This window comes from Coregonus clupeaformis, chromosome 8, assembly GCF_020615455.1.
Source record: "Coregonus clupeaformis isolate EN_2021a chromosome 8, ASM2061545v1, whole genome shotgun sequence".
Lineage (NCBI taxonomy): Eukaryota > Metazoa > Chordata > Actinopteri > Salmoniformes > Salmonidae > Coregonus > Coregonus clupeaformis.
The window spans coordinates 39,719,277-39,742,600 of NC_059199.1; the positions used below are offsets into that span (position 1 = coordinate 39,719,277).

The 23,324-nt window shown below is 45.0% G+C and overlaps 1 protein-coding gene across 2 annotated transcripts in view; it reads left to right on the forward strand.

The window, feature by feature from the left end:
• Positions 1–11,522: 11,522 nt before the first annotated feature.
• Positions 11,523–23,324, forward strand: part of LOC121572027 (adhesion G protein-coupled receptor B2) — a 467,080-nt gene continuing 455,278 nt past the window's right edge. For both annotated transcript variants that reach the window (XM_041883878.2, XM_041883879.2), the window contains exon 1: positions 11,523–11,760. The gene's annotated coding sequence lies outside the window, so the exon portion shown is untranslated. The remainder of the gene's footprint in view (positions 11,761–23,324) is intronic.

Genomic DNA, 23,324 nt, shown 5'->3' on the forward strand with positions numbered 1-23,324 from the left:
AGAGTTGTTAGTGTTGTTAGAGTTGTTGGTTTTGTTAGAGTTGTTAGTGTTGTTAGAGTTGTTGGTCTTTGTTAGAGTTGTTAGTGTTGTTAGAGTTGTTGGTTTTTGTTAGAGTTGTTAGTGTTGTTAGAGTTGTTGGTCTTGTTAGAGTTGTTAGTGTTGTTAGAGTTGTTGGTTTTGTTAGAGTTGTTAGTGTTGTTAGAGTTGTTGGTTTTGTTAGAGTTGTTAGTGTTGTTAGAGTTGTTGGTTTTGTTAGAGTTGTTAGTGTTGTTAGAGTTGTTAGTGTTGTTAGAGTTGTTAGTGTTGTTAGAGTTGTTGGTTTTGTTAGAGTTGTTAGTGTTGTTAGAGTTGTTGGTTTTGTTAGAGTTGTTAGTGTTGTTAGAGTTGTTAGTGTTGTTAGAGCTGTTAGTGTTGTTAGAGCTGTTAGTGTTGTTAGAGCTGTTAGTGTTGTTAGAGTTGTTAGTGTTGTTAGAGTTGTTAGTGTTGTTAGAGTTGTTAGTGTTGTTAGAATTGTTAGTGTTGTTAGAGTTGTTAGTGTTGTTAGAGTTGTTGGTTTTGTTAGAGTTGTTAGTGTTGTTAGAGTTGTTAGTGTTGTTAGAGTTGTTAGTGTTGTTAGAGCTGTTAGTATTGTTAGAGTTGTTGGTTTTGTTAGAGTTTTTAGTGTTGTTAGAGTTGTTGGTTTTGTTAGAGTTGTTAGTGTTGTTAGAGCTGTTGGTTTTGTTAGAGTTGTTAGTGTTGTTAGAGTTGTTGGTTTTGTTAGAGTTGTTAGTGTTGTTAGAGTTGTTGGTTTTGTTAGAGTTGTTAGTGTTGTTAGAGTTGTTGGTTTTGTTAGAGTTGTTAGTGTTGTTAGAGTTGTTGGTTTTGTTAGAGTTGTTAGTGTTGTTAGAGTTGTTGGTTTTGTTAGAGTTGTTAGTGTTGTTAGAGTTGTTGGTTTTGTTGTTAGAGTTGTTGGTGTTTGTTAGAGTGTGTTGGTGTTGTTAGAGTTGTTGGTGTTGTTAGAGTTGTTAGTGTTGTTAGAGTTGTTGGTCTTTGTTAGAGTTGTTAGTGTTGTTAGAGTTGTTGGTTTTGTTAGAGTTGTTAGTGTTGTTAGAGTTGTTGGTTTTGTTAGAGTTGTTAGTGTTGTTAGAGTTGTTGGTTTGTTAGAGCTGTTAGTGTTGTTAGAGTTGTTGGTTTTGTTAGAGTTGTTAGTGTTGTTAGAGTTGTTGGTTTTGTTAGAGTTGTTAGTGTTGTTAGAGTTGTTAGTGTTGTTAGAGTTGTTAGTGTTGTTAGAGTTGTTGGTTTTGTTAGAGTTGTTAGTGTTGTTAGAGTTGTTGGTTTTGTTAGAGTTGTTAGTGTTGTTAGAGTTGTTAGTGTTGTTAGAGCTGTTAGTGTTGTTAGAGCTGTTAGTAATGTTAGAGCTGTTAGTGTTGTTAGAGTTGTTAGTGTTGTTAGAGTTGTTAGTGTTGTTAGAGTTGTTAGTGTTGTTAGAGTTGTTAGTGTTGTTAGAGTTGTTAGTGTTGTTAGAGTTGTTGGTTTTGTTAGAGTTGTTAGTGTTGTTAGAGTTGTTAGTGTTGTTAGAGTTGTTAGTGTTGTTAGAGCTGTTAGTGTTGTTAGAGTTGTTGGTTTTGTTAGAGTTGTTAGTGTTGTTAGAGTTGTTGGTTTTGTTAGAGTTGTTAGTGTTGTTAGAGTTGTTAGTGTTGTTAGAGTTGTTAGTGTTGTTAGAGTTGTTGGTTTTGTTAGAGTTGTTAGTGTTGTTAGAGTTGTTAGTGTTGTTAGAGTTGTTAGTGTTGTTAGAGTTGTTAGTGTTGTTAGAGCTGTTAGTGTTGTTAGAGTTGTTGGTTTTGTTAGAGTTGTTAGTGTTGTTAGAGTTGTTGGTTTTGTTAGAGTTGTTAGTGTTGTTAGAGTTGTTAGTGTTGTTAGAGTTGTTAGTGTTGTTAGAGCTGTTAGTATTGTTAGAGCTGTTAGTGTTGTTAGAGCTGTTAGTGTTGTTAGAGCTGTTAGTATTGTTAGAGCTGTTAGTGTTGTTAGAGCTGTTAGTGTTGTTAGAGCTGTTAGTGTTGTTAGAGCTGTTAGTGTTGTTAGAGCTGTTAGTGTTGTTAGAGCTGTTAGTATTGTTAGAGCTGTTAGTGTTGTTAGAGCTGTTAGTGTTGTTAGAGCTGTTAGTATTGTTAGAGCTGTTAGTGTTGTTAGAGCTGTTAGTGTTGTTAGAGCTGTTAGTATTGTTAGAGCTGTTAGTGTTGTTAGAGCTGTTAGTGTTGTTAGAGCTGTTAGTATTGTTACCCCACATCTGTCCCTCCCCCACGCCAGCTTCACAACTAGCCTTGTCCTATTATTTGCTGCTGCCTCAAACAGTGAGTGAATCACACAAGCTATTGTTCAAGATCAAATTAGGACCTAGTAATTTAATGGAGGTGTATAGAGGGTGGAATAGAACAACATGGCATACATTTTAAATTACTGAGAATAAAGATAAAATGACCGGGCTGCTGATTAATGGAAACGGCCCTGTTTCAGAGCAGTTTTTATCAGGTAAATTAATCTATAGGGACTGAGATTTCACCTAGAACTCTGTATTACTGCAGGTATGCACACCATGTTCCCCTTAGGCTTTAGCCACTATAAAAACCCTCTACTCCAGATATGGGCCATTAACTTGTGTTGTGAGGTTCACATATAGTGCTGAATGGGCAACATAAAGCTTGACCTAGCTGTGCACTGGATCATGTTCACAAAGGAAGACTGATGTGCTGCTGTGCTGTTTGTTGCTACTTGGCTACCTGCCAAACTATTCACGTTTTACTTTTAATAAACGTTTAATCAATCTCTGTGTTCAACAAATTTACCAACTTTTTAGTTTTGTCCTCACTCATCTTTTTTCGTTAAACTTTTTCACCCCGGACGTTTTATCCCGAGACAGAAGAGTCATTTTCCTGTGCGTTTTAGCTGCCAATTTTACTTTATTTTCCATTTTTCCATCGCAACTTTTTTCCCTTATTCAACTTTTTCACTCCGGACGCTTTATCTGGACATGGTTCGTCAACATCTTCAACAGCCGAAGCTAAGTAGTAACATTAACATGATGTCTTCTAATTGCAGTCGCTGTACTCATAATATACAGGAGAACGATCGCCTTATCTGGCGAGAATAGCTGTGCTACAAGCCCAGCTTCAGACGCAATCGTTAGGCAAGGGTAATTTCAGTGTAGGAAAGGAAGAAACAGCGTCTGTGCCACCAGTAAGTACAGACAGTAACGTTAGTATAAATCCCCCGCACAGTCCCCGCAGCCGGACAACTTTCTCATGGCTTCTGGAGGGAAATACTGTTGGAATGCTCAACCGGTGTCGCTCATTCAGCCGACAGAAACCTTCAACCGGTTTTCCCATTATGTAGCGAGTCGGAGTCTGAGTCTGAGTCTTCTCTTGTCTCTACTCCTCCCGTTACGGGGTCTGAGACGCCGAAGGCTCCCACCATTAGCTCTGACAAATTGAAAACCCTAGTCATTGGCGACTCCATTACCCGCAGTATTAGACTTAAAACGAATCACCCAGCGATCATACACTGTTTACCAGGGGGGCAGGGCTACCGACGTTAAGGCTAATCTAAAGATGGTGCTGGCTAAAGCTAAAACTGGCGAGTGTAGAGAGTATAGAGATATTGTTATCCACGTCGGCACCAACGATGTTAGGATGAAACAGTCAGAGGTCACCAAGTGCAACATAGCTTCAGTGTGTAAATTAGCTAGAAAGATGTGTCGGCATCGAGTAATTGTCTCTGGCCCCTCCCAGTTAGGGGAAGTGACGAGCTCTACAGCAGAGTCTCAGCACTCAATCGCTGGTTGAAAACTGTTTTCTGCCCCTCCCAAAAGATAACATTTGTGGATAATTGGCCCTCTTTCTGGGACTCACCCACAAACAGGACCAAGCCTGACCTGCTGAGGAGTGACGGACTCCATCCTAGCTGGAGGGGTGCTCTCCTCTTATCTACCAACATAGATAGGGCTCTAACTCCTCTAGCCCCACAGTGAAATAGGGTGCAGGCCAGGCAGCAGGCTGTTAGCCAACCTGCCAGCTTAGTGGAGTCTGCCAATAGCATAGTCAGTGTAGTCAGCTCAGCCATACCCATTGAGACTGTGTCTGTGCCTCGACCTAGGTTGGGCAAAACTAAACATGGCGGTGTTCACCCTAGCAATCTTATTAGGATAAAGACCTCCTCCATTCCTGCCATTATTGAAAGAGATCGTGATACCTCACATCTCAAAATAGGGTTACTTAATGTTAGATCCCTCACTTCAAAGGCAGTCATAGTCAATGAACTAATCACTGATCATAATCTTGATGTGATTGGCCTGACTGAAACATGGCTTAAGCCTGATGAATTTGCTGTGTTAAATGAGGCCTCACCTCCTGGTTACACTAGTGACCATATTCCCCGTGCATCCCGCAAGGGCGGAGGTGTTGCTAACATTTACGATAGCAAATTTCAATTTACAAAAAAAAAATGGCGTTTTCATCTTTTGAGCTTCTAGTCATGAAATCTATGCAGCCTACTCAATCACTTTTTATAGCTACTGTTTACAGGCCTCCTGGGCCATATACAGCGTTCCTCTCTGAGTTTCCTGAATTCCTATCAGACCTTGTAGTCATAGCAGATCATATTCTAATTTTTGGTGATTTTAATATTCACATGGAGAAGTCCACAGACCCACTCCAAAAGTCTTTCGGAGCCATCATCGACTCAGTGGGTTTTGTCCAACATGTCTCTGGACCTACTCACTGCCACAGTCATACTCTGGACCTAGTTTTGTCCCATGGAATAAATGTTGTAGATCTTAATGTTTTTCCACAAAATCCTGGACTATCGGACCACCATTTTATTACGTTTGCAATCGCAACAAATAATCTGCTCAGACCCCAACCAAGGAGCATCAAAAGTCGTGCTATAAATTCTCAGACAACACAAAAATTCCTTGATGCCCTTCCAGACTCCTTCTGCCTACCCAAGGACGTCAGAGGACAAAAATCAGTCACCACTTGTGAAGGTGGTAAATGACCTTTTAATGGCGTCAGACCGAGGCTCTGCATCTGTCCTCGTGCTACTAGACCTTAGTGCTGCCTTTGACACCATCGATCACCACATTCTTTTGGAGAGACTGGAAACCCAAATTGGTCTACACGGACAAGTTCTGGCCTGGTTTAGATCTTACCTGTCGGAAAGATATCAGTTTGTCTCTGTGAATGGTCTGTCCTCCGACAAATCAACTGTACATTTCGGTGTTCCTCAAGGTTCCGTTTTAGGACCACTATTGTTTTCACTATATATTTTACCTCTTGGGGATGTTATTCGAAAACATAATGTTAACTTTCACTGCTATGCGGATGACACACAGCTGTACATTTCAATGAAACATGGTGAAGCCCCAAAATTGCCCTCGCTAGAAGCCTGTGTTTCAGACATAAGGAAGTGGATGGCTGAAAACTTTTTACTTTTAAACTCGGACAAAACAGAGATGCTTGTTCTAGGTCCCAAGAAACAAAGAGATCTTCTGTTAAATCTGACAATTCATCTTGATGGTTGTAAAGTCGTCTCAAATAAAACTGTGAAGGACCTCAGCGTTACTCTTGACCCTGATCTCTCTTTTGACGAACATATCAAGACTGTTTCAAGGACAGCTTTTTTCCATCTACGTAACATTGCAAAAATCAGAAATTTTCTGTCCAAAAATGATGCAGAAAAATTAATCCATGCATTTGTTACTTCTAGGTTAGACTACTGCAATGCTCTATTTTCCGGCTACCCGGATAAAGCACTAAATAAACTTCAGTTAGTGCTAAATACGGCTGCTAGAATCCTGACTAGAACCAAGGAATTTGATCATATTACTCCAGTGCTAGCTTCCCTACACTGGCTTCCTGTTAAGGCAAGGGCTGATTTCAAGGTTTTACTGTTAACCTATAAAGCGTTACATGGGCTTGCTCCTACCTATCTTTCCGAGTTGGTCCTGCCGTACATACCAATACGTACGCTACGGTCACAAGACGCAGGCCTCCTAATTGTCCCTAGAATTTCTAAGCAAACAGCGGGAGGCAGGGCTTTCTCCTATAGATCTCCATTTTTATGGAACAGTCTGCCTACCCATGTGAGAGACGCAGACTCGGTCTCAACCTTTAAGTCTTTACTGAAGACTTATCTCTTCAGTAGGTCATATGATTGAGTGTAGTCTGGCCCAGGAGTGTGAAGGTGAACGGAAAGGCTCTGGAGCAACGAACAGCCCTTGCTGTCTCTGCCAGGCCGGTTCCCCTCTCCACTGGGGTTCTCTGCCTCTAACCCTGTTGCAGGGGCTGAGTCACTGGCTTGCTGGTGCTCTTTCATGCCGTCCCTGGGAGGGTGCGTCACTTGAGTGGGTTGAGTTACTGACGTGATCTTCCTGTCTGGGTTGGCGCCCCCCTTGGTTTGTGCTGTGGTGGAGACCTCTGTGGGCTATACTCGGCCTTGTCTCAGGATTGTAAGTTGGTGGTTGAGGATATCCCTCTAGTGGTGCGGGGGCTGTGCTTTGGCAGAGTGGGTGGGGTTATATCCTTCCTGTTTGGCCCTGTCCGGGGTTTCTTCGGATGGGGCCACAGTGTCTCTCGGACCGCTCCTGTCTCAGCCTCCAGTATTTATGCTGCAGTAGTTTATGTTTTGGGGGCTGGGGTTAGTTGGTTATACCTGGAGTACTTCTCCTGTCTTATCCAGTGTCCTGTGTGAATTTAAGTATGCTCTCTCTAATTCTCTCGTTCTCTCTTTCTCTCTGAGAACCTGAGCCCTAGGACCATACGTCAGGACTACCGGGCATGATGACACCTTGCTGTCCCCAGTCCACCTGGCCTTGCTGCTATTCCAGTTTCAACTGTTCTGCCTGCGGTTACGAAACCCCTACCTGTCCCAGACCTGCTGTTTTCAACTCTTAATGATCGGCTATGAAAAGCCAACTGAGAGACCTGAGCCCTAGGACCATACGTCGGGACTACCGGCCGTGGTGACTCCTTGCTGTCCCCAGTCCGCCTGGCCTTGCTGCTATTCCAGTTTCAACTGTTCTGCCTGCGGTTATGGAACCCCTACCTGTCCCAGACCTGCTGTTTTCAACTCTTAATGATCGGCTATGAAAAGCCAACTGAGATTTATTCCTGATTATTATTTGACCATGCTTGTCACTTATGAACATTTTTGAACATCTTGGCATGGTTCTGTTATAATCTTCACCCGGCACAGCCAGAAGAGGACTGGCCACCCCTCATAGCCTGGTTCCTCTCTAGGTTTCTTCCTAGGTTTTCGCCTTTCTAGGGAGTTTTTCCTAGCCACCGTGCTTCTACACCTGCATTACTAGCTGTTTGGGGTTTTAGGCTGGGTTTCTGTACAGCACTTCGAGATATTAGCTGATGTAAGAAGGGCTATATAAAATAAAATTGATTGAAATTGATTGATAGATACTGTAAAGCAGTGGATGCTGGTGGGAGGAGCTACAGGAGGAAAGGCTCATTGTAATTGCTGGAATGGAATTAAGGGGACGGAGTCAAACATGTGGTTTCCATATGTTGTATGTGTTTGATACAGTTCCATTTATTCCATTCCAGCCACTACAATGAGCCCCTCCTCCTATAGCTCCACCCACCAGCCTCCACTGCTGTACAGATATTTAGATATATACTGTAGATAAATAGATACATACATGCTGTACAGATATTTAGTTAGACATATACTGTAGATACATAGATACATGCTGTCTAAATATACAGTACAGAAACATACTGTACAGAAACATACTGTACAGAGATATACAGTACAGAAACATACTGAACAGAAATATACAGTACAGAAACATACTGTACAGAAATATACTGTACATAAATATACAGTACATAAACATACTGTACAGAGATATACAGTACAGAAACATACTGTACAGAAACATACTGTACAGAGATATACAGTACAGAAACGTACTGTACAGAGATATACAGTACAGAAACATACTGTAAAGAAAGATACTGTACAGAGACATACAGTACCAATACTGTATATATGATATAGGCGTCGTTGCCTTTGACGGATACTGCATGGTCTTTCAGTGACAGTGGCGTACTCACAAACCCATCAAGTGAAGCGTCATAAAGTCTATGGAAAAACAGCTGTCCTCCTCTTAGCCCAGTTTTCCTCTTGGAAGAGAAGAAGGGATGGAATTTACAGCTAACCAAATTCCCATGTGGTATAATGGAATAGCTCTCGTAAATATGCTATGCACAGGGGGCTAGTGCCCCGTTCTGCCGTCATCACATAGCTCTCCATGGTGCTGAAATAATATATAGGAACCGTGTGTGTGTGTGTGTGTGTGTGTGTGTGTGTGTGTGTGTGTGTGTGTGTGCGTGTGTGTGTGAGTATGTGTGTGTGTGTGTGTGAGTATGTGTGTGTGTGTGAGTGAGAGCATGTGTGTGTGTGTGTGTGTGTGTGTGTGTGAGAGAGAGAGTATGTGTGTGTGTGTGTGTGTGTGTGTGTGTGTGTGTGTGTGTGTGTGTGTGTGTGTGTGTGTGTGTGTGTGTGTGTGTGTGTGTGTGTGTGTGTGTGTGTGTGTGCGTGTGTGAGTATGTGTGTGTGTGTGTGTGTGTGAGTATGTGTGTGTGTGTGAGTATGTGTGTGTGTGTGAGTGAGAGCATGTGTGTGTGTGTGTGAGAGAGAGAGTATGTGTGTGTGTGTGTGTGTGTGTGTGTGTATCTATAAATATCCAGCACATGGGAACTCCCTATCCTGCTCAGCTAGCCTAGGATCTCACCATGGTCCTGAAATAGTCTATAAAGGGTAAAAACCTCATAGGGCCCCACATCAGTTGTAGCATTTGTTTACCCCTTCCTGTCATTCTGTATTTAAACTCACTCTTCCTTCTCCTCCCTTCTCTCTTTCCTTCCTTTGTCATCAATTCCTCTGGTCAGGTGCTTTGCCAGTCTTTGGAAAACAGGATGTTGGAAATCAGGATGTTGGAAATCAGGTTGTTGGAAATCAGGATGTTGGAAATCAGAATGTTGGAAATCCAGTTGTTGGAAATCAGGATGTTGCAAATCAGGAGGTTGGAAATCAGGATTTTGGATGTCAGGATTTTGGAAATCAGGATGTTGGAAATCAGGATGTTGGAAATCAGGATGTTGGAAATCAGGATGTTGGAAATCAGGATCCGATGGTGATATGGTGCGTACTAAGAGCAGGGTCACGTTGACATTCCATGTGTAAATGTACTCTACTGTGCGTTATTGTGGGGGCACCTGCCAACGTTTCCATTGTACAGCCGAGTGGAAACATTTGTATTCTCAACAAAGAGATTACTCAGTCTCTGCCAAGAAGGTTGTACAACATGACGCGATTCCAATGTGTCTTCCTGCCGATGTTGTTGACTGTTATGCACACTATGTCTGGCTGGCAAGGTTGACGGATGTTTTGTGTTGTACATGTGTCTAGCTCTGGAATGCAGTGGGAATAATACTGTCTTGAAGAACAATACACATCATTTATCATCAAGAACGCTACAGCACAATTTTGGATTAGAATATGGTGGATGTGCTTTCAGAATGTATTTGTTTTCTGAGAACGTTCAGTACATATCAACAGACTAATCAACTGTCAATGTTTTTGTTTTCCTGCAAAGACACTAAACTGTTACAACCTTCTCTAATTTATACAACGATCAATCGGTTCCTTGTCTAGGCGAGTGATTTTGGTCATGGACACACAAAAGTTGTCCTCAACTCGGTTTTGCGACAAGGACATACTAACAGCATGTATCTATGTAAAGCAGTACACATATTTCAATATCCAAATCAATTCACAGCACCATCCACGTTTTACTTATGACAACCAACCAGTGTGAGAACCAGCCCCGCCCCTGTCCACCCTAGAGTATAATACTTGCTTGTTGTTTTTCATCTAAACATTAAGGAAGTGCCATTACATTTCATCACTATTTCACAAGGGTACTATAACTGTCATCTCACCACCGGTATTAACTCTCCTTCTCTCACTCATGATGCTAAACCAAGTCCTTAAAGGGGCAATCTGGGATTGGCACATCCATTTTTTGACTTTTAAATGAGTCATATATAATTTATGAATGCCTCATGAGACTAGAATCAACAGTCTTACCCCAATCAGAACTTATTTGACTCTACATACTGTACTCTACTATAGCCTCAAAACATTATTAAAAATATATTTTTGATCCTAAATCCTTGCATTCATATACTGTAGCTCTGTGTATGAATTTGAGAGTGGTTGCAGTTATCCAGCCCCATCCCTCAGATGATGGGGGGAAAGGTGTCTGGAAGTACTTGAGTTCAATGTTTCAAGTTTAGTGTCACTATTTTGGGGGGCATTAAAAAAATGAAAAATGTATATTTTCAAGTTTCAAGTGTTAATGTCATGTGCACAAGTAGAGTGAAATGCCTTTCTTGCAAGCTCCAAACCCAACAACGCAGTAATCAATATCAGTGTAGCACAAAAATAACATAATGTAGACCTGGTCCTAGATCAGCACATGACTAACCTCGGCAGTCTGCTGGGAACTCTCCATGGTCATGAAAAGGTTATCTGATAATAGCTACGCTCTGAAATGGAAACTCAGTTTGGCATTTCTTTTGACCCATTCCAAAACTGTCGATATGACGCATTTATCAAAACATTTACATTCAGGAAAATATCTGCAATATTTAATAAATGAGGCTTACAGATGAGTCAACAATTGGTTTTAGGAGGGCAGGTGGGATAGTGCATTTCCGTTTTGTTGTTTTTTGGAGAGGAGGCTATAACAGAACGTAGAAAACAACTAAAGTTAAAGGGGATGTTGATATAAATAGTATGTTGTTTTCCCCTGTCAATGCGTGAGTAGTACACTACGGTAATGAAACTTTTTTCAAATGCAGTATTTGGAACCTTTGCGCCGGGCTGACGTCAGCAACAGGGTGCGCGCCTGCCAGGTCCTCCGCTAACAAGAGGGAGAGACGGGACCGCGCATCTCCGTCCTCCACTGCTGAAGCGACTGCGGGGAGCCAGATGCCCGACTGTGAGCTGCTGCCTGTGGATATCGCGGATGCCAGAGCAGACGAGAGCTACAGTCGAGAGACAGACCTATTTACACTCAGCCAAAGCGAATAACGGAAAGGGGGGCAGTGGGAGAGATAAGGAGAGGAGGTTTTTAAGAGTGGTTTTCAGCTTCGGAAGAGGAGCTATGGTAGCGGAGGAGGACTCGGTATATTGAGCACCACGAAAGGAAGAAAAAAACGCGTTATCCAGTTCTGCTGCGGCTAGTGAGCGCATTCTCTGCTCCGTTTGGAATAGCCTACAGTGTGTTTACATGAGACCATGGAGATACGGCTTGGATTTATCAAACAGCACTTCGACAGTTTGTGAACAAAACTGGACCTCTCTTTTTTCAACGGCATTTTGCCCTCTTTTTTTTCCATGGGATTGTGTTTTTTAGTATATTTTTTTCCGTTGGTATATTTTTTATTTGATCTATGGTGTTTTATTATTTTATGTCATATTTTCCTTCTTTCCCAATTTCTGTTTTTATTTTTCATCGGTTTTGGAGGAGAGCTGGGTTGCCTCGTAGTGAAGATTTGTGGAGAGAAGATTCTGCGCCGCTCATGTGAATGATATTCTATCTCCCCAACTGAGACGTGCCATGGATGGAAAACTTAATTTACATCTACGAAACCGATCGGAAAATATCCGTTACATCGAATAACTACTGCTAACATCGATCAGGTAAGAATCCATATCCCATATATCCTTATTTCTAATAAAAGGTTTTCGTAATGTGTAATGTGTGTTTAATAAACACTATGCTGTAAATGAGAGCTTAGCAGTATGCGTAGGCTATAAGCTATTGACATGGACAAGCTTTTAAAAGTGTCCCTAGTGGAAAATATTGTGTGAATGATTCTGTGTGAAATATTTATTTTGGTTAGTAGCATGGTAGAATTGGTCCAAAGTTGGCAGGCGACCTTCAATCCAGCTAGTCCATCTGCAGTCAGCCGCGGGGATGTCGCTTATGACTTGTGTGCTGTGAACCTGAACCGGAGTACAAGTCACGCAAAATCACAAATACGTTAAATAGTGTAGCTTTTGCCCAACACGATATGTGGTACTGGTCTCTCTAGTCCTGGTTTTCGTGAGAGTGGTGTTCTATTGACGTTTGCCTCTCAACCTATTCAGTCAGATATGTAACTTTGCGCAGTGTCGAAATGCACACAGACTCACTCTAGTCAACCTGAGTAGTGTAGGCAGGGGATCCTATTCCATGCTTTAGAGATGGGTTGGGACTCACAGCAAGCCTTCTCCTCCGCGACTCGGGGGTTGTGTGTCTTTTCACACTGCATCTACACCAATGTGTGTTCAATAGACACATTTCCTAGCTAGAAATAACAATATGTTTTATTGTGTGTGTGTATGTCTTCTCTCCTTGGCGCTCATACATGTGTGCGTTTGAGTGAGTCCGTTCTATTGTGGAATGATAATGAGGGATGTGTCATGTCTCCGGTCCATTGGGGGGTCGTTACTGGACTGAATGATTTCATGAATATCCAGCACAGTAGACTAGACTAGACCGGTGGTTTCCAACCATGGGAGCATAGAGAAAATGTTGCATACAGTATTTCACATAACTATTTTCAATACTCTAAAACATTACAGCATCCCTGTACTTTTACAGCAGGGATGCTGTAATATGTTTTACAGTAAGGAAAATGGTACTGTAAAATACATTATAGCATCTCTGCTGAAAAGTGAAATTACAGTATTAAGCTGGCAACACTGGTACCAGTATAATGCTGTAAATGTACAGGGAAAAAATTTACAGTGTGTATTGGCGCTGGTCCCCAGGTGCGTTGCTTGCCGTTATCGATGCAAACAGGTGGCTCTCGTGACGCTGAATGGTGCTGACAAATGGGACGCGGCAGCGGACGCGTGAGGAGCCTCCGAGCGCTCGCTCTCCCTCGCCCATCTGTTGAGCGTGCCTAGTCTTGCGTTCCTCCACACGCGTTCGGCCTAAACACAATTTCCCAATGGTTTTTATCAAATTTGTTGAATTATAGAATGTAAACACAAGACTTGGCTCAACCTCGTTTATTCAATTCAAAATGACATAACATGCCATATGTAAATATTATATCCACTGTCTTGCAACCAAACCACAAGACATGGATTTTTTTGTTTACTCCCCTGTTGGTTCTGGTTAGAATTTGGGATTGTTTAGCTGATCCTAGATCCGAGAGAGACATGCTTAGCCGGCAGTGACGTAACTGCCATTTCAGTTGGTCCCCTCAGACATCTCCTGAATGTGAATAGTGACAAATCCCGTCTCACTCCCTGGTCTCAGTGCGAATGGTGCCTGTGGTGCCATGGCCCCTCTTAATGGGGATGCAGAACCTGCGTGGCGGGTTTTACCGCGCATGACGGGTGATGGGAACAAGAGGAAGAGGAACTCTCCCGTTTAACCCACGCGCTGACGGGTAGAGGACAATCTGGTTAACATGATGCATGAGACGGATTCACCTTAATGATGATGCACGGTCTCAATCAGAGAGAAAGAGAAAAACAGAGAGAGAGAGAGAGAGAGAGAGTTTCAGAATCACAACTATTGAATCATGGATTAATATCGGAACAGCTGTTAAGGATATTACACCGATTATAGTATGGCAGATGTCAAATTCATTAATGTAAAGGATTACACACTACACACAGACTCTCCATCCCCACCCTCTCTCTCTCTCTCTCTCTCTCTCTCTCTCTCTCTCTCTCTCTCTCTCTCTCTCTCTCTCTCTCTCACACACACACTCTCATACACTCTCATACACTCTCATACACTCTCTCACAAACACACACACTCTCACACAAACACACAGACACACACACAGACACACATGCCTGTGGTGTCCCCTATAGCTCAGTTGGTAGAGCATGGCGCTTGCAACGCCAGGGTTGTGGGTTCGTTTCCCACGGGGGGCCAGTATGAAAATGTATGCACTCACTAACTGTAAGTCGCTCTGGATAAGAGCGTCTGCTAAATGACTAAAATGTCAATGTAAATGGTGCATGCCTGTGAAAAGCTGGAGGGGTATGAGGCTTTGAAGGACTGTTTGCGTACCTTGGTATCCTGAGAATAAAGTTGTTGGCCTTCCTTCACTCCTCCTGTGTGTGAGCACTCTGTTTGTCTGCGTGTGTGGTGCATATGGACCAGGGGTCAGGCAACAGCTTGGTCTTCCCCGGATCAGTGCACCCTGGCCAGGCCATTGTTCCACCACATCACCCCCTCCTCTATCTTTCTCCTGGATCCTTCCATTCCTCATTTATTCTCTGCTCTTCCTTCATCTTAATCTCTCTCCACCGTCCTCTTCTATCCCTCCATGGCTTCATCATCCTTATCTTCACCTCTCTCTATTTCTGCCAAATCTCTCTCTCTTTCTCCATCCCTCTATCTCACCTGGATATACCTATTTTCCTCCATCTCCCTCCATACTCCATCCCACCCTCCTTAAACCCCTCCATCTCCCTCCATACTCCATCCAACCCTCCTTAACCCCTCCATCTCCCTCCATACTCCACCCCACCCTCCTTAACCCCTCCATCTCCCTCCATACTCCATCCCACCCTCCTTAACCCCTCCATCGCCCTCCATACTCCATCCCACCCTCCTTAACCCCCCATGTCCCTCCATACTCCATCCCACCATCCTTAACCCCTCCATCTCCCTCCATACTCCATCCCACACTAATTAACCTCTCCATCTCCCTCCATACTTCATCCCACCCTCCTTAACCCCTCCATCTCCCTCCATACTCCATCCCACCCTCCTTAACCCCTCCATCTTCCTCTATACCCCCCCACCCTCCTTAACCCCTCCAGCTCCCTCCATACCCCATCCCACCCTCCTGATCCCCTCCATCTCCCTCCGTACTCCATCCCACACTAAATAACCTCTCCATCTCCCTCCATCCCACCCTCCTTAACCCCTCCATCTCCCTCCGTATTCCATCTCACCCTCCTTAACCCCTCCATCTCCCTCCATACTCCATCCCACCCTCCTTAACCCCCCCATCTTCCTTTATACCCCTCCCACCCTCCTGAACCCCTCCATCTCCCTCCGTACTCCATCCCACACTAATTAACCTATCCATCTCCCTCCATCCCACCCTCCTTAACCCCTCCATCTCCCTCCATCCCACCCTCCTTAACCCCTCCATCTCCCTCCATACTCAATACTCCATCCCACCCTCCTTAACCCCTCCATCTTCCTTTATACCCCTCCCACCCTCCTTAACCCCTCCAGCTCCCTCCAGCTCCCTCCATACCACATCCCAACCTCCTGAACCCCTTCTGAACCCCTCCATCTCCCTCCGTACTCCATCCCACACTAATTAACCTATCCATCTCCCTCCATCCCACCCTCCTTAACCCCTCCATCTCCCTCCATCCCACCCTCCTTAACCCCCTCCATCTCCCTTCATACTCCATCCCACCCTCCTTAACCCCTCCATCTCCCTCCATCCCACCCTCCTTAACCCCTCCATCTCCCTCCATACTCCATCCCACCCTCCTTAACCCCTCCATCTCCCTCCATATCCCATCCCACCCTCCTTAACCCCTCCATCTCCCTCCATACCCCATCCCACCCTCCTTAACCCCTCCATCTTCCTATCCTTCTTGGATGTCCCTCCTTCCTCGTTTCTCTGTCCCTCCCTGACTGTTTTGTGTGTGTGTTTGTGTGTGTGTGTGTGTTTGTGTGTGTTTGTGTGTGTGTGTGTGTGTGTGTGTGCATGTACGTGTACTAGTATATGTACCTGTATATGCATGCATGTGTGCGTGTGTGTGTGTTCATGTCTGAGCTCTCTCTCTCTGCTGTGTTAAGGCTGATATTTAAATTCTGTCTGGTCAAGGCTGTCAGGAGTGATCTGGTTAACTGGCTGGGTCCTACTGAGCAACACACACTGACCAACAGGCTTAACAGACTCATCATCAGGCTCCCCTGTCAGAACCCCTCTCATCAGAACGTACACATTACAGCATACCACCACTACCACTTCCTCAAACAGAGAGACAGAGAGGAAGGAAGGGAGGGGGATGGGGAGAGAGAGAGAGAGAGAGAGAGAGAGAGAGAGAGAGAGAGAGAGAGAGAGAGAGAGAGAGAGAGAGAGAGAGAGAGAGAGAGAGAGAGAGAGAGAGAGAGAGAGAGAGAGAGAGAGAGAGAGAGAGAGAGAGAGAGAGAGAGAGAGAGAGAGAGAAAGAACACACTGGATTCTGCAGTTACATTGAATGAACTACAGGACAAAATACAAACCCTCCAACCCAAATAGGCCTGGGGTGTTGATGGTATCCTGAATGAAATCATAAAATATACAGGCCACAAATTCCAATTGGCTATACTTAAACTCTTTAACATCCTCCTTAGCTCTGGCATCTTCCCCAATATTTGGAACCAAGGACTGATCAACCCAATCCACAAAAGTGGAGACAAATTTGTCCCCATTAACTACCGTTGGATATGCGTCAACAGCAACCTTGGAAAATCCTCTGCATCATCATTGACAGCAGACTTGTACATTTCCTCAGTTAAAACAATGTACTGAGCAAATGTCAAATTGGCTTTTTAACAAATTACCATACGACAGACCACATATTCAAACTGCACACACTAATTGTCAAAGAAACAAAACAAAACAAAGGCAAAGTCTGATCATGCTTTGTTGATTTCAAAAAAGCTTTTGACTCAATTTGACATGTCAGTCAGCTATACAAATTGATGGAAAGTGGTGTTGGGGGGAAAACATACGACATTATAAAATCTATGTACACAAACAACAAGTGTGCGGTTAAAATTGGCAAAAATCACACAGATTTCTTTCCACATGGCCGTGGGGTGAGACAGGGATGCAGCTTAAACCCCACCCTCTTCAACATATATATCAACGAATTGGCGAGGGCACTAGAACAATCTGCAGCACCCAGCCTCACCCTAGTAGAATCTGAAGTCAAATATCTACTGTTTGCTGATGATCTGGTGCTTTTGTCCCCAGCCAAGGAGGGCCTTCAGCAGCACCTAGATCTTCTGCACATATTCTGTCAGACCTGGGCACTGACAGTAAATCTCAGTAAGACAAAAATAATGGTGTTCCAAAAAAGGTCCAGTTGCCAGGACCACAAATTCAAATTCCATCTAGACACTGTTGCCCTAGAGCACACAAAAAACGATACCTACCTCGGCCTAAACATCAGCACCACAGGTAACTTCCACAAAGCTGTGAACGATCTGAGAGGCAAGAAGGGCCTTCTATGCCATCAAAAGGAACATACAATTTGACATACCAATTAGGATCTGGCAAAAAGTTATTGAATCAGTTATAGAACCCATTGCCATTTTTGGTTGTGAGGTTTGGGGTCCGCTCATCAACCAAGAATTCACAAAATGGGACAAACACCAAATGACTGCATGCAGAATTTTGCAAATATATCCTTCGTTTACAACTTAAAACACCAAATAATGCATGCAGAGCAGAATTAGGCCGATACCCACTAATTATCAAAATCCAGAAAAAAGCTGTTAAATTCTACAACCACCGAAAAGGAAGTGATTCCCAAACCTTCCATAACAAAGCCATCACCTACAGAGAGATGAACCTGGAGAAGAGTCCCCTAAGCAAGCTGGTCCTGGTGCTCTGTCCACAAACACCAACAGACCCCACAGAGCCCCAGGACGGCAATACAATTAGACCCAACCAAATCATGAAAAAACAAAAAGATAATTACTTGACCCATCGGAAAGAATCAACAAAAAAACTGAGCAAACTAGAATGCTATTTTGACCTAAACACAGTGGCATAATACCTAACCACTGTGACTGACCCAAACTTAAGGATTAGCTTTGACTATGTACAGACTCAGTACAGATCTCCCCCATCCACCCCATCCCTCTATCCACCCCATCCTTCTTTATCCCCCATCCACCCCATCCACCCCATCCCTCTATCTCCCCCATCCACCCCATCCCTCTATTGCCCCCATCCACCCATCCCTCTATCTCCCCCATCCACCCCATCCCTCTATCCACCCCATCCTTCTTTATCCCCCATCCACCCCATCCACCCCATCCCTCTATCTCCCCCATCCACCCCATCCCTCTATTGCCCCCATCCACCCATCCCTCTATCTCCCCCATCCACCCCATCCCCTCTATCCACCCCATCCTTCTTTATCCCCCCATCCACCCCATCCACCCCATCCCTCTATCTCCCCCATCCACCCCATCCCTCTATTGCCCCCATCCACCCATCCCTCTATCCCCCCCATCCACCCCATCCCTCTATCCACCCCATCCTTCTTTATCCCCCATCCACCCCATCCCTCTATCTCCCCATCCACCCCATCCACCCCATCCCTCTATCCACCCCATCCTTCTTTATCTCCCATCCACCCCATCCCTCTATCTCCCCCATCCACCCATTCCTCTATCTCCCCCATCCACCCCATCCCTCTATCTCCCCCATCCACCCATCCATCTATCTCCCCCATCCACCCCATCCCTCTATCTCCCCCATCCACCCATCCCTCTATCTCCCCCCATCCACCCCATCCCTCTATCTCCCCCATCCACCCCATCCCTCTATCCCATCTCCTTCTCTCTGTTTCAGCTCCCCGGCTCCATCCTGTCCTATTCATGTAAGAAAGGGTTCTCCACTCACTGGACCACACATAGGGAGCCATCCATCACACCTGTACCTCACATAGAGAGTATCCATCACAACTGGACCTCATATACGGAGTATCCATTACACCTGGACCTCACATACAGAGTATCCATCACATCTGGACCACACATAGGGAGTATTCATCACAGGCCAGGATGTAAAGGATTTTTCAGGTCTATATCTCCATCTGCCTGTCTTGTCCTCTTGTTCTTTTGTTCTCTCTCTCTTTCTCTCTCTCTCTCTCTCTCTCTCTCTCTCTCTCTCTCTCTCTCTCTCTCTCTCTCTCTCTCTCTCTCTCTCTCTCTCTCTCTCTCTCTCTCTCTCTCTCTCTCTCTCTCTCTCTCTCTCTCTCTCTCTCTCTCTCTCTCTCTCTCGCTCTCGCTCTCGTTCTTGTTATCTCTGTCTGTCTGTCTGTCTCTGTTGCAGTGTTCCCCATTTAAGTCTTAAAGTGTTCAGGGTGACAGAGAGCTATGAATACAGTAGCAGCATAACAGTGCACTAGAGGAAAGAGGATATGGCGAGAGAGACCAAAAAAGGGATGGAGATGGATTGAGACGGAAACAGAGAGATAGAGAGAAAGAGCAAGAGAGATAGGGAGAGAGAGTTAGAGATAGATAGATAACTAGAGAGAGAGAGAGAGAAAGAGAGAGAGACAGATCGAGAGAGCTAGGGAGAGAGAGAGAGAGAGATAGAGATAGAGATAGAGATAGAGATAGAGATAGAGATAGAGATAGAGATAGAGATAGATATAGATATAGATATAGATATAGATATATAAATATATATATATATATAGAGAGAGAGAGAGAGTGAGTGATTGTGTATGCATGTGCTCGGCTCGCTATGTGTTACATTACGTAACCATGGCGTAGAGGACTCTCCCTCCGTTGACATGCTGCATTTAGAGCAACAGATGCCTCTGTCACCGGGGTGGATTCCACTTGGCTCATCCCGGGGTGACTCTGTCAATATTTGCTGTAGGTGCCATCTTGGTTTGGGGCGCTCTTCAAGCATGACTGGGCCTGGGTGGGTGTGAGGGCAGAGTGAAGCTAGCAAGATGCACAACTAGAGCTCCAGACCTGCTTCTGCAATTAATTAAGCCTTTTGGCAATGAACTCAAAGGATTGGCCTCCTTGGGAATAGATCATGGGGAAAAACAAACAAAACAAAGGAATTAACCAGAAATGCGGAGACAATGCACATCTCTGATTCAAATTGATCGCATGGTGATAAGGAACTGCCACAACTCAACCGCAGAGAAAAGTTTTTTTTTAAATGGCTCTCTCTTTGTAATTGTGAGGAAGGCCACAGCTAAGACTGTCAACATTTACATTTACATTTACGTCATTTAGCAGACGCTCTTAGCCAGAGCGACTTACAAATAGTTGCATTCACCTTATAGCCAGTGGGATAACCACTTTTTTTTTTTTTTATCAAGACCTTGGTTGTCACGATGTGTGTGTCTGTGTGTTTCTGTCCATGGTTGCTTTCTACCTAGCCTAGTGGTGTGTGTGTGTGTGTGTGTGTGTTGGTCTGTTCCTAACCCAGCAGTGTGTTGGTCTGTTCCTATCCCAGCAGTGTGTTGGTCTGTTCCTAACCCAGCAGTGTGTTGGTCTGTTCCTAACCCAGCAGTGTGTTGGTCTGTTCCTATCCCAGTAGTGTGTTGGTCTGTTCCTAACCCAGCAGTGTGTTGGTCTGTTCCTAACCCAGCAGTGTGTTGATCTGTTCCTAACCCAGCGGTGTGTTGGTCTGTTCCTAACCCAGCGGTGTGTTGGTCTGTTCCTAACCCAGCAGTGTGTTGATCTGTTCCTAACCCAGCGGTGTGTTGGTCTGATCCTAACCCAGCGGTGTGTTGGTCTGTTCCTAAACCAGCGGTGTGTTGGTCTGTTCCTAACCCAGCGGTGTGTTGGTCTGTTCCTAACCCAGAGGTGTGTTGGTCTGTTCCTAACCCAGCGGTGTGTTGGTCTGTTCCTAACCCAGCGGTGTGTTGGTCTGTTCCTAACCCAGCAGTGTGTTGATCTGTTCCTAACCCAGTGGTGTGTTGGTCTGTTCCTAACCCAGCGGTGTGTTGGTCTGTTCCTAACCCAGCGGTGTGTTGGTCTGTTCCTAACCCAGCGGTGTGTTGGTCTGTTCCTAACCCAGCAGTGTGTTGGTCTGTTCCTAACCCAGCGGTGTGTTGGTCTGTTCCTAACCCAGCGGTGTGTTGATGTGTTCCTAACCCAGTGGTGTGTTGGTCTGTTCCTAACCCAGCGGTGTGTTGGTCTGTTCCTAACACAGCAGTGTGTTGATCTGTTCCTAACCCAGTGGTGTGTTGGTCTGTTCCTAACCCAGCAGTGTGTTGGTCTGTTCCTAACCCAGCAGTGTGTTGATCTGATCCTAACCCAGCGGTGTGTTGGTCTGTTCCTAACCCAGCGGTGTGTTGGTCTGTTCCTAACCCAGCGGTGTGTTGGTCTGTTCCTAACCCAGCGGTGTGTTGGTCTGTTCCTAACCCAGCAGTGTGTTGGTCTGTTCCTAACCCAGCGGTGTTTTGGTCTGTTCCTAACCCAGCGGTGTGTTGATGTGTTCCTAACCCAGTGGTGTGTTGGTCTGTTCCTAACCCAGCGGTGTGTTGGTCTGTTCCTAACCCAGCAGTGTGTTGGTCTGTTCCTAACCCAGCAGTGTGTTGGTCTGTTCCTAACCCAGCAGTGTGTTGGTCTGTGCCTAACCCAGCAGTGTGTTGGTCTGTTCCTAACCCAGCGGTGTGTGGGTGTCTGATTATGTGCTTACGTGTGTGTCCAGTATTCACTAGTCCCTAACCAGTTTATTGCCGTCACCTTCCGTCGTCGTCCACTGAAACCGTCGTCCACTGAAACCTGAAACATATTGGTGTGTATGTATGTTTGTGTGTGCATGCTCCCTCGCTTGTGCACGCCTGTATGTGCATGTTTGTGTGTGTGTGTTTGATAGAGAAGGTATGTAATTTTTTTCATTATATACATTGCTCAAAAAAATAAAGGCAACACTTAAACAACACCTCCTAGATCTGAATGAATGAAATAATTTTATTAAATACTTTTTTCTATACATAGTTGAATGTGCTGACAACAAAATCACACAAAAATTATCAATGGAAATCAAATTTATCAACCCATGGAGGTCTGGATTTGGAGTCACCCTCAAAATTAAAGTGGAAAACCACACTACAGGCTGATCCAACTTTGATGTAATTTCCTTAAAACAAGTCAAAATGAGGCTCAGTAGTGTGTGTGGCCTCCACGTGCCTGTATGACCTCCCTACAATGCCTGGGCATGCTCCTGATGAGGTGGTGGATGGTCTCCTGAGGGATCTCCTCCCAGACCTGGACTAAAGCATCCGCCAACTCCTGGACAGTCTGTGGTGCAACGTGGCGTTGGTGGATGGAGCGAGACATGATGTCCCAGATGTGCTCAATTGGATTCAGGTCTGGGGAACGGGCGGGCCAGTCCATAGCATCAATGCCTTCCTCTTGAAGGAACTGCTGACACACTCCAGCCACATGTGGTCTAGCATTGTCTTGCATTAGGAGGAACCTAGGGCCAACCGCACCAGCATATGGTCTCACAAGGGGTCTGAGGATCTCATCTCGGTACCTAATGGCAGTCAGGCTACCTCTGGCGAGCACATGGAGGGCTCTGCGGCCCCCCAAAGAAATGCCACCCCACACCATGACTGACCCACAGCCAAACCGGTCATGCTGGAGGATGTTGCAGGCAGCAGAACGTTCTCCACGGCGCCTCCAGACTCTGTCACATCTGTCACGTGCTCAGTGTGAACCTGCTTTCATCTGTGAAGAGCACAGGGCACCAGTGGCGAATTTGCCAATCTTGGTGTTCTCTGGCAAATGCCAAACGTCCTGCACGGTGTTGGGCTGTAAGCACAACCTCCACCTGTGGATGTCGGGCCCTCATACCACCCTCATGGAGTCTGTTTCTGACCGTTTGAGCAGACACATGCACATTTGTGGCCTGCTGGAGGTCATTTTGCAGGGCTCTGGCAGTGCTCCTCCTGCTCCTCCTTGCACAAAGGCGGAGGTAGCGGTCCTGCTGCTGGGTTGTTGCCCTCCTACGGCCCCTCCTCCACGTCTCCTGATGTACTGGCCTGTCTCCTGGTAGCGCATCCATGCTCTGGACACTACGCTGACAGACACAGCAAACCTTCTTGCCACAGCTCGCATTGATGTGCCATCCTGGATGAGCTGCACTACCTGAGCCACTTGTGTGGGTTGTAGACTCCGTCTCATGCCACCACTAGAGTGAAAGCACCGCCAGCATTCAAAAGTGACCAAAACATCAGCCAGGAAGCATAGGAACTGAGAAGTGGTCTGTGGTCACCACCTGCAGAACCACTTCTTTATTGGGGGTGTCTTGCTAATTGCCTATAATTTCCACCTGTTGTCTATTCCATTTGCACAACAGCATGTGACATTTATTGTCAATCCGTGTTGCTTCCTAAGTGGACAGTTTGATTTCACAGAAGTGTGATTGACTTGGAGTTACATTGTGTGGTTTAAGTGTTCCCTTTATTTTTTTGAGCAGTGTACATCCCACAGAGAGGGTAGCAGAGCAATGCCT